Genomic DNA, 12,340 nt, shown 5'->3' with positions numbered 1-12,340 from the left:
TCCTCCCTCTCCATGCAGCTGATGTATCCAAAGGAACAGCAGTGCCGATACAGTTTGGGGTTAGCGGCTTCGCAGGTTCTGCCAGAGTGTAGCAAAGGAACATCCAGATTTAACTAATTACTGACAAAAACCACACTGACAACATATTTAATAAGAAAAATACCATGATTTAATAAGTTGAAATAAAAAATCATGAATACAAACAATGATTCAATTAAGTTTAAAATCAGATCAGTGAGTAAACACAAGTTCTGTACTGATTATCTAGTAGCCATTTCTATCAAGCTACTATTGATTTCATTGTCAGTCATGTAGCAAGGAGTTGCACTAGATTTGGCGTAGGCTTTGATGACTTTATTTACTGCTTCCAGAAAATATTTCTCTGTAGCCATCTTCCTATGAGCCCTGATAGCAAACATTCCAGCTTCTGTGCCAACACTACGAATTTCCGCTCCTGTTGATAAAAGCAAATAAAAAAGTAAAAATAAAAAAAAACAACAATAGTCCTCTTTTGTTTTTTAACCAATGCATTAACAAACAAATGATTAATTCAAAACTTAGAAAAAAAAAAGCATAAAAACACAGACACTATGGAGTTGCTATCAAAATAATCAGTATGACAAGATTCTAAATAAATACTATTCAGATTTATTTCTCTTATAACCACGGCATGGGGGGGGGGGCTCAACAGCCCAAACCAACCTAAGAAAAATAGACAAGGTTCAAAATATTGGTCTAAGGATAATGACAGGAGCAATCAAAACAACACCCATAAGAGCTATGGAGGAAACCGCTGCCCTGATCTCTGGCTGAAAGAAGAGAAGTAAAAATCCTTTCCCAATTCACTACAATGGAAACCTTGGAGAGGCACCCACTCAGAACAAAAATCCTTAAAACTGGCACAAAAAAACGTCTCAAAAGGACCAATTTCATACAGGAATCTCTAAACCTAAAAAAGAAACACCAACTTGAAAAAATTACTCTGGAATCCTTGATAAACTATAATGAATCTCCACCCTGGGACGAAAGCCCTCTTCCTACTATAAGGTACCATATTGAAAACATAAAAAGAAAATCTGATTACAGACCAACAGAGCTCAAGGAAATAGTGAACTGTTTTCTACATACCAATTACCCTAGCAATCAGTGGATCAGATTTTACACAGATGGCTCATCCCATAAAGCCACCACAAATGGAAGAGCTGGAATACTTATCAAATGGAGGAAAACTGGAAAAATCCATTGCAACTGGAGAGCTCTCTGACAGTCACAGAGCAGAAAGGGAAGCACTAGCACTAGCTGCTACCATGCTAGCAAATCATCCATGTTCCCCAAAAAGTCAGATTGTCTTTCTAACCGATGCGAAAAAAAACCTCAGAAGCTTGCAAAACTCTGATTCCTCTTATATTAAACACCTCAGAACAGCACTTACAAAGCTCAACAACAACAGAAAAAAAAAAACGTAATCAATGGATACCAGCTCATATACAACTAGAAGGAAATGAGAAGGCTGACACACTTGCCAAGAGTGGGAGAACCAACTCACAAATAAACTCTGCACTCTATCTAGAAGAAATGAAGAAATTAATTGTAAAAAAAATAAATGAGAAATGGACGAGCTCTCATCCAAATCACAAGAAAGATGACGCTTACTATAAGCTATCCTGACAAGACCAACGTCTAATCTTTTGAATCAGGACCGGACACAACAGAATGCGACAACACATGTACCGCAAGCTCAAAATTGGAACCAGTGAAATCTGCCCATGTGGAGTATCACCAGAGAATGCAGACCACGTCCTCCAAAACTTTACCAAGAGGCCCGCATAAGACATTGGCCCCAAATCACCCCAATAGAAAGAAAACTATATGGAGAGCTCCCTGATTTGGAAACCACTGCGCAGTTCATCTCATGTATTGGTCTAGTCATATCAACACTCCAACATAACAATGAGAACGAAGAAGAAGAAGAAGAATTTCTCTTTTAATGTAAGTTGATTCAAAAGGAAATCTAGGTTTACTACTGTATACCATTATCAAGAGTAGATGAGAAGATTAACATTAAGAGTGTTTGTTGAGAGGAAAGAACATAGTTTGTGAGAGAATTAAATTTGTAAACAATAACTATCATTGTGGTAACTACATTATGATGAATACACAGTTTTTAAAGCTAATGTACATTAAAATGAAGTAATTGCTATCAAATAGCTTGTATTCATACATGAATTTGTCAATAATAGAAAGAGTATCAAGTATTAGATTGCAGAGTGAAAGTATAAACTTGAATGGAAGAAAGAGAAAGTAGTCAAGTCTAAACATCAAAGTATGACTAGGAAAATCTCAATGTAATGTCTCAACACCAAATATGACTAGCAAAGTCTCATCTCAACATCAAATAGGATTAGGAAAGTCCCACTGTAATATCTCAACACTAAATTTGAGTACTTCTTTGAACCCAGCTTGGTAAAATAGTTTCAATAGCTCTAATAGCTTTATGGAGTCTTATGTTCTAAGTAAGTTGCAGGCAACTGATTGTTGGCTTAAAAGGCTAAAAGGCAGCCATAAATGTTTTGTAATCATTGATAGTCATATGGTTAGGGTTAGTGAATGTTTTATGTAGTGGCTGGTTATGATTTTTCAATATAGTTTCGCTACTTTGCATTTTAAGGGTTCTTATTTAGGATTTTAATGTATTAATCTGGAGTCATTTAATTTTTTACCAAATAAATATCCTTGCTCTTTCCATTCACTACAAAGTATTCCTTTATTTTTCTAATTATTTCTTTATAGAGCGCATCTTTCATGTTTATAACATGCTCATGGTCTTATCTCTTTTAGTGGAAACTTGGAGTAAAAAGGTTTCTGTACTGCATTTAGAGGCTCAGCAAACACAACTCAGCTCGAGTAAGATTTGAGCTCAAGCCCCATTGATAGGGAGCCAAGAGATTTTATCCAAAACAGCTACACATCCCACTTCTTTTAACATTGTTAATTACCCCATAAAAATAAACATAATAATGTGAATACATACCTGTACTGTTTGGGCATAATCTAGCCAGCAGCTCATAATGAATATCTTTCTCTACACTCATAGATCTAGCATGTATTTTACATATATGTGTACGGCCCTGCAAAATGATGTGTCATGTAATAATTCAGAAATGTTAATATTCAATAAAAAAAAGTTATAACAAATGAAAAGTTGTAGTAACTAAAAACTAAACATTTAATGTTCTGAAGACAAATATTTTAATTTCGGGATCTTTAGCATACCTCGGAGTCCACCCAGCTCTAATGGGTAGCTAATATAAGTTAGAGAAAAAGAAAAGCCAGTTGGTCATTGTGCTGGCAACATGACAACCTTGTTAACCATGGGCCACAGAAACAGACCTTTTCATCATCTGCCAATAGACTTTATTTTACTTTTTAGAAAGCTAATGCTTCCAATTAATGCAGTTTAGTTCATAGCCAATTGATAAATCTAAAAAAAATATTGGTGGGGCACTGACCATTTGACCCTAATGCTGAGGTTCCAATGTCTATAACATTGAAACAATAAAGCAATTGTTGGCAACATAAATATCAGACATTTTTAATACAATTGTGTGTCTTTGGACATTTTGTGTATTAAATTATTGTTAATTATTATTATTAATTATATATCAGTTATAAGCATTCTTGGCTACCAAGTGAAAATACATTTTTACACCAACAATGTTGCCAACAATATACTAACATTCCTTACATATTTCAAAAAGAATAAAAATTAAAATCCTTAAGTTTCTTTCTTTAAATCATAAAAAAAAATCACACATATAAACATAACACATTATACAATTTATAAATGCTAAGCTATAAACTGCTTGATTATGTATGTGAGGAGAGCTTCAATTGAAATCACATTGTAGACTAGGTATTTTTGATTTGATTCCACATTGTGCTTGCTGAGAGCCTAAAGGAAGGACTCACCGATATCCCCCCCACCCCCAATATGTCAACAAAAGTTATTGACCCAGAATGCACTGTGCTTGCTATAGGAGCATGGAAGTTATGCTAATCAAAAGCAATAATAATACCAGCAATAATAAACAGCATGACTACTGGCCAGAGATGAAGGCTTCAATTCAGCTTTCATCACCACATTTTGAAAAGCATGAACTAAAAATGTAAGTCATTCAGTGTTGCCAGACATAAGCACTGTAATGAACATCTTCACCATCACTTGTTCCATAAGTTTGATGGATCATTGGGTCAACAGAGATGCTGCCCATCAAAGCTTTTCTGCTTTTCTCTTAGTGATAAATCTGAAATGTTGACAAATTACCTTTCTATGTTTCTCTGCTGGCTCAAAACCAAGGACTTTAGCAACAAAATAAAACTCTCCATCTAATGAGGTTTGTATCGTCTCTGCTTTTTGATAGCCATGTTGCTTCCCTAAAAATGCAAAATATTAAAAATTTCTTTAGAAAATGTTATGTACTCTTGTTTTCACTATTTTTGTCTAACAGCCTATAAGCATAACTGACACGACTAGAATGACAATTTAAAGTCAAAACTAGGAAAGTTTATATCATACAAAGCAAGATAGAAAAAGGTTCATCATGGTCCACTAGCAGGTTACTAGAGACAGTTATCTATCTTAGAAATAAATTTTTTTAGAGTGATTATATGTGTACCAAAAAAAAAAAATTATGTTTCATATCACATTAACAAGCAGTTTGTGACACTTATGCATCAATGAAGTTGCAAGCATAAAAAAAGATTCTACTTCTATAGTATACTAGCATTACCCTTGGTTCTTCCACCTGATTTGTTCTCAGGCTATACATTGTTTATTTTGGCTAAAAACTATTTTTTTTTTCTGCACTTCCAATAAAATTTCCTGCAATTTATTTTCAGCCCAAAAAGCCTAGTATCAATTACATTGAATTCATAAAGACACATACTTTTGGTGTTTGAATTCTAAGAACACTTTTCTCCCCATCCTCAAACAAACAAAAATGGTACATACAATCTTCTTTCTTCTTATTTTTTTATTGGAGCATTCAGATGACTGGACCAGTATATGAGATTATTTTCTTAGTGGTTTCCAAATCAGGGAACTCTCCATATAGTTTTCTTTCTATTGGGGTGTTTTGGGGCCAGTGTCATGTACAGCCTCTTGGTAAAGAGAGCAGTTTTGGAGGAGATGGTCAGCATTCTCTGGTGACACTCCAAATGGGCAGATTTCAGTTTCTGATTTTGATCTTCTGATACATATGTTGTGGAATTCTCTTGTGTCTGGTCCTGCAGAAAAAAAAATGATTTTAGATGTTTTTCTCCCATGAAACAGTTCTAAAGGCACATCACTATTCATGATTTAGTTTATCTTTACATATGAATTTTTTTTTAATTTGGTCAGTTGTAGCACCTTTATCTGGAGATGCATCTTATACACATGTAAAAATATTTGACACTTATATTTAGAGCCTATCAAGATAAAATAGCCTGGGAACGACATGGCCTAAATTGTGCCCATGTGCCTAAACTCAAAACTCAAACCCTGATTACCACAAACAGGGAGGTGCGGTGGCTGAGTAGTAAGGCGCTTAGCTTCTGAACCAGGGTCCATGGCTCAAATCCTGGTAAAGACCCAGCTCTATTGGGTACCTGACATTAGTTAGGGAAAAAGTAAAGTGGTTTGTCATTTTGTTGGCCACATGACACCCTCGTTAGCCGTAGGCCACAGAATCAGATAACCTTTACATCATCTGACCTATAGACTACAAGATCGGAAAGGGCAACTTTATTTTTTTTTTTTTTACCACAAACAGTTTACACAAACCCCCCCCCCCCTCCCCTCTCCAGAAAAGAAAAAAACATTTTTTACTTTCATAAATAAAAAGGATGGTAAATGTTATGTCTATAAAACATTACCTAGAAACAAACATTGCAGTCCTTTTGCTTTAACTGCCTCATCTCAGCTTCGTTAAGGGGAACTACCTATGCACAAAATAAACACAGTTAAATAGATTGAACTCAAATTCTAGAAAGTCAATGAAATTTACATAAAAGTCTTCATCCAGCCTTTCCTTCTGTTTTAATCAGAAATTGCATTGATATTGTCATTACAAGTCCTTTCAAAATGTTTTGAGTCAAGTCTAACTCTATTTTTCAATTATCACACTTGAGATTTTGCTGCTAATCTTTTGCCCTTTGTCAACAATCAGCCTAATGTGTGGAAGACATTTGTATAGGCCATGCAGAGCTGAGATTGTCATCTGTGACTTTTGTTTTTACACATCAATATTATGCAAACCCTCTTTCTCCATGCATATTTTTCATCATCTGATGCAGACAAAGCTGTTGTCCTTCAAGGATCCAATTGTTTTCTTTTGAATTTTCACCTGTCTTTCAAAACAGGTTTTATTTTGGCCTTAAAAGTGTGTTCCACTGCCTTCTTGAGAGCTTAATTGTCTCTTTCAGAAAGCATCAGTTGCCAGCTACTCTCATCTACACCAGTGCCAGTGTTGATATTACCTTCTGTCCTCTAATTTGCAAAAAAAAATATCACTTTTTAGCATGAGACGAATAAAAAAAATGCCAGAGGTAGTAAAAAGATAAATCTGATTCAAACCTTATCTTCAACTCCTTGAAAGAAACCCATTGGTGCTTGAATGTTGTGTGATGGATGGGAGACCTATCCTTATAAAGTTCTTTGCCATCTTGATCTAGAGGAGCTAAGAAAATATCCTAGATACCGGCTTTCAAATCTGAGAGTATCTAGCATCGAAATCTCAAGATCACTGCTCCCAAAGTGACTAAACATCTGACAGTAAATAAAGAAAATATAAAAAACAATTAATATTTATTTTTTCTTGTATTGGACAAAGCATGTATTATTAATATTATATTATTATAGACAATAAGGTCTGAAAGGGGAACTTTTTTTAATGCTTTTTTTTAAAGAAAATTCTAAATAATGAACTGATAGTGAGCTTAACAATGATCCTGTATAAGGCTTGTCTTGGAGTCTAAAGATTAGTGAGGAGTGCAGTATTTCCCATGGCTGCGCAGCCCCAGCAGTGACCTACATAGTTTGCCACATCCAGGGCAAGCATAACCATTGTTCGTAGGTGGTTAATTCAGATTTTCTTTTCGCCGTCTGCATTTGTCCTCGGCAGCGGATTTTTTTTTGGTCTCAAATGTGCATCCTGCGGCCTTCGTGAGTGACCTCCAACTGTATCCTTCTGAGGCCACCTGCAACCAGGTGCTCTCTTCTATGTCAGCCAAGGAAAGCTGATGCCTAAGTTGGTCTTTGAAATGTTTCTGTGGGGCACTTCTGTTACGTCAACCACCTTTTAGCTTACCAAAAAAGACTGCCTTTGGCATACGTTCATCTTCCATACGGGATACATGCCCTACCCAGCGTAAGTGCCGGACCATAATAAATGATCATGTATATTGAAACATCAACTCCCTGCCTACAACTAAAATAAAAAACTACTTAAACTCATTAATGCATGGCTAAAGCTAGAGCCATGTATCAAAGTTCTTTTCTAAAACTCTATTACAACTGTACAGAAATAAAGTTAAAATGCTGTCAATATGATAATTTGAGTCACTATCTGCTTCATATAGTATGTCAATGTTTCCCAAACTGTTTTCCCACAGAAAGCCTGACTAGGTGTTCCACAAACTACTGGAATAATTAACTAGTACATGAATTAATTATTAAGTAAAACAGAAAACAAAACAATTTGATTTTATTAGTCCTTCTCCATAAGGGAAATTCTTTCCTTACAACATCACAATGGACTTTGAACTGATCTAGTTTCTGACAGATCATCCATTAAATGATCTCTGGATCTCTGGTCAAGTTTTTTCTGAATCCATAACATTTCAAACAAGTTATACAAGCTATCATTACTTCAGTTTCCTACAGTCTATTTAAGTGCAGCAGGATTTTCTGATTATGTTGTAACAAAGTCAAAGTCTAAAAACAGGCTTGAGTCCACAACACATTTTACAATTCATTTGACCAATATCATTCCTGATATTGACAAAAATATGATCATCAAGTATACAATTTCATCAAAGTTAATCAACCTAATTTTTTCACATGTTTTTGTATGCATTTTATGAAGGTCTAGATATATATTTGAAAATAAGTATTAAATATGAATATGGTTTATTAGTTTTATAGTGTTAATTTAAATAAAAGGAAATAATCCATCCTAAAAAAATAAGCTAAGTGTTCCCCTAAATTCTCCAACTGTATGAAGTGTTGAATAAAACTATTTAGTGAGCCTTTAAGAACATAATTCACTTTTTTTGTAAAGCATAATAGTAATAAGAATTATGTTTACACAACATTTGAATAGTAACACAACGATTATATAGGAAACTAAAAGCAGTGATAAATCTAGGAATAAAAAATACTGATAACAGTGAAAATAATTTCACAACAGTTTTACAAGTTTTAATTAATCTTTTAGACATTTAAAACAATGTTTAACGATTATAAATCTGTCTACTAAAGCAAAAAAAATTACTTTAATTTTCAAATTAAATTATTGTGACCAAGAAAACTATCACCCTAACTTCAATACTGCTTACCAAGACAGATTGCAACTTATAGTTCGTCCATCGTGGTTCGATGATGACCACTTTGTCATCCAGGGGGCTGAGGGCTTTGCACTGGGGTTTTATGCCTCCTCATGTGGCTGGTGAGACCTATGTGAGCCCGGAATGTTCGGCCGCACACTGGGCAGGTTATTCCAGCTGGAGCTAGTGTCGTGGGCCTTGCTTTTCTTTTCTGGCATTTTTCTTCTGCCAGCGTTGTTCTTTTTTCCCCAGCAACCTGTGCGCCAGTTTTCGCAGCGCGATGCCATGATGCTCTGTCATGTGCCTCTGTCTCCCAGGTGCCTGGGTCTATGCTGAACGCCTTCAGAGAAGCTTTGAGGGTGTCCCTGAAGCGCTTTCTTTGACCACCTTGCGAGCGCTTTCCTTCGCTTAGTTGGCCATACAGGAGTCGTTTAGGGATGCGGTGGTCTTCCATTCTGTAGATGTGACCTGCCCATCGCAGCTGGGACTGCATCAGGATTGTGTGGATGCTTTGCAGACACGCTCTTCGAAGGACTTCTGTATCTGGTATTTTGTCTTGCTATTTGACATTTAGTATTTTTCTCAGACATGTCATGTGGAAGTGGTTTAGTTTCTTTGCATGTTTACTGTACACTGTCCATGTTTCTGAGGCATATAGCAATGTAGGGAGGATGACGGCTCTATAGACCCCTAGCTTGGTGTTTGTGGTGATACCACGTCTGTTCCAGACATTTGTAGACAGTCTGCCGTAGGATGCACTGGCCTTGGCGATACGCAGGTCGATTTCACTATCGATTTTTCCATTTCTGGAGAGTGTGCTGCCAATATATGTGAATTTGTCCACTGCATTCATATCCTGTCCATTTATAGTAATGCTTGGATCCGAGTAGGCTTTCCCAGGAGCAGGTAGATATAAGACTTCAGTCTTGTTCGTATTGATGGTAAGGCCAAAGTCTGAGCATGCTCTTGAGAAGTCACTGACGATGATCTGCAGATTGTTTTCAGAGCAGGCATTTAGGGCACAGTGGTCAGCAAATAGCAAGTCTCTGATTACTGCTGCATTTGTTTTTGTTTTTGCTTTAAGCCGCCTCGGGTTGAATAGGCCACCATCAAATCTGTATGATATATTTATCAAGACAGATTGCAACTTAGTTTCTGGATCAATGACAACAACCACTTCATGATTTTCTCATACAATGTAGATCAGAGATTTCTGTGTAAAGAAAGGAGATTCAATTCAGAAGTTGCAAGTCAGAAATACAAAAAGCAACACAAATATGTATTTGCAAATACAGACAAAAATATACCACTCAAGGGTGAATTCATTCATAGAAATTTATGGAAGAATACATAGAAATATGAGAAGTAAATAGCTTGATAGACAGAAACATGACCTGTAAATTACTTGATAGGGTTAATGTTATAATTGAAATTTAACAGTAGACTTCAAATAAGAAAAGAATGTTAATGTATGTTAAATTACAGGTTTCACTAGTTTAGCTAATAGCAATTTGAATATTATTTTACACTTGGTAACTACATGCTTCAACTTTACTCTGTGCAAAAGTGCAGTCCTACCTTGATTTCTATCAAGTGATCTCCAGCCTACATGTTTCAGTTCTTTACCAGCCATTAACATAAGACAATCAAAGCCATATTGTAAATCATGTGAACTATCTGAATTGTTCTTCTCTTCTACAGCAAGATGTCTTCACTCAATGCATAATTCCCCTAGAATGAAGAAGATAAGATAATCCATGCATTGTTAACAGAAAGATGTCAATTATCTGTGATGTCATCCTCTGAGCTGAGTCAGCTAGAGCTGCTCCCAATGTTTATCCCTGTCAAGAATGCCTTGCTTTGGCAAGTCTTTCAAAACCTTTTACAACTTACACCTTCAAGTGTCTTTCAATGAACAAATCATGTTGATCATCTGCCAACATAAAGAAGTATACTTAGATATTAGCATTTCAAGTAATGGGCAAAAGCTCAGTCATTTTTCATTTCGCTTCTATATCAATATTTTGATTTTTTGTCGGCTAAATGATTTGTGTACCTCATAGGAAAACAATGGGGTCCAGGGTTTGAACCTCAATGAAGATTGGGATTTTGAATTTTTAGGGTGCCCCTCAGTCCCCCAACTCTAATGGGTAACTGACTTTAGGTGGGGAAAATTAAGGTGGTTAGTCATTGTGCTGGACACATGAGGACCTGCTCATTAACCACTGGCCATAGAAACATTCCCTTGACATCATTTGCTCCATGGATCGCAAGGTCTGAAAGGTAAACTTTACTTTTTGTAATACTTTTTTAAAAATTAATATCCACTGTGCATCCCATTACTTCTTACTTATGTATAATAGATTTCTCTTTTCCCTTCCTTGTGTTTCTTGAATCAAGTTCCTTTTTATAGAGCATTTTGATACCTCCATAAAGCCAATAGATTATATTATTTGTCATAATGTCCAAAAGTAGAAACTAATTATTTTATAATGAGAATGTGGGTATAAGTGTTGTCTATCCAGTACCCAAAACTACACATTTTTCAAGAAAAAAATCAACAAATTAAACATATTGAAAAGGTAATAAAAAATTAACAAGGATTATGTGAAGGTCTTTCCAAATTTTATTAAGATTTGCGGTTAAACAGTAGAGTTCTTTTTATTTGTTTAAATAGATCATTAAGTTTTATACTTCAAGACCTATATCTAGTTCCTAATCTTCAGACAGTTGATCATGGATAAAATCTGAACATTTTCATTTCAATGTATGGATTCTATGGTGGAAAAATGTTCTACAACTTCTGCAAAGATCAGGCTCTGTTTTATCCACCATGGTCAAACACATCAACCTTAGACAAACAGTATCCACCCTAGACAAACAGTATCCACCTTAGACAAAAAGTATCCATTTCTAAATAAAAAAATACATACATATAATTTTCTTTACATATTTAAAAGAAAAAGAGAAAGATTACCTGAGGTGACAGACACCATCAGTATAGCAATATTTTTTTGAGATATCAGTTACTGGTTCGGAAACTGCAGATGGATCAGTCACTGTACAAACTTGGTCAGTAAAATTTGAAAAGTAGACAACTCCATGGTAAACAATAAAATCACCACCTGAAAACACAAATAAACAATAAGAGGATGTAGACACACAAATTATTACAATGTATGATTTTAATTCAATGTGAGCCAAAGGAATAGTTATAACCTTATATAGCCTTAAACACATCAAACATTTGAACTAGTGGCCAATAGTGCACCACATTTTAAGGATAAATGTATAAAATATACAGCTATTTTATTTGAATAAATGTGAATATTAAAGTCAATATAAACAAATATGAGACGTGTGACAAAAGTTTAACTTAAATATTACATACTGTTTGCGTTTTTTTTTTCTCTGTGTTCTCATTATAAATTGTAGGGTTCAGATATATATATATATATATTTATCGAAGATGAACTCCATTCTTTTCAGATCAGGCAGCTTTCCATACAATCTTTATTCTAAAGGCTGTTGGGGGGCCAGTATTTTGTATGGGCCTCATGATAAAACAAGGCCACTTGTTCTTTTCACTAGTTTCAACATCCAGAATAAGTGTTGCCTCATTATGTTGTGCCCTGTTCAAAGGTGAAAAATAATTCATTGACTGTGTCCTGATAGAATGTAACATGCATCCTTAATCCTGATGTTTGAGTGACAACTGTTTTGGTTTTGGTTTATACTACTCTTTTTTTTTTTT

The 12,340-nt window shown here is 35.2% G+C and overlaps 1 long non-coding RNA gene across 1 annotated transcript; it reads right to left on the bottom strand.

The window, feature by feature from the left end:
• Nucleotides 1–233: 233 nt before the first annotated feature.
• Nucleotides 234–12,335, bottom strand: LOC129922003 (uncharacterized). Its single transcript, XR_008773925.1, has 10 exons — nucleotides 11,978–12,335; nucleotides 11,564–11,711; nucleotides 10,165–10,317; nucleotides 8,599–9,799; nucleotides 6,617–6,808; nucleotides 5,917–5,982; nucleotides 5,012–5,286; nucleotides 4,325–4,434; nucleotides 3,032–3,128; nucleotides 234–454 (listed from the first exon to the last, which is right to left on the bottom strand). It is a non-coding gene; the product is annotated as an uncharacterized LOC129922003 (long non-coding RNA).
• Between the last annotated feature and the right edge of the window lie 5 nt (nucleotides 12,336–12,340).

This window comes from Biomphalaria glabrata, chromosome 12, assembly GCF_947242115.1.
Source record: "Biomphalaria glabrata chromosome 12, xgBioGlab47.1, whole genome shotgun sequence".
Lineage (NCBI taxonomy): Eukaryota > Metazoa > Mollusca > Gastropoda > Planorbidae > Biomphalaria > Biomphalaria glabrata.
The sequence above is the reverse complement of the archived record's forward strand: the minus strand, read 5'-3'. Positions and strand labels throughout refer to the sequence as shown.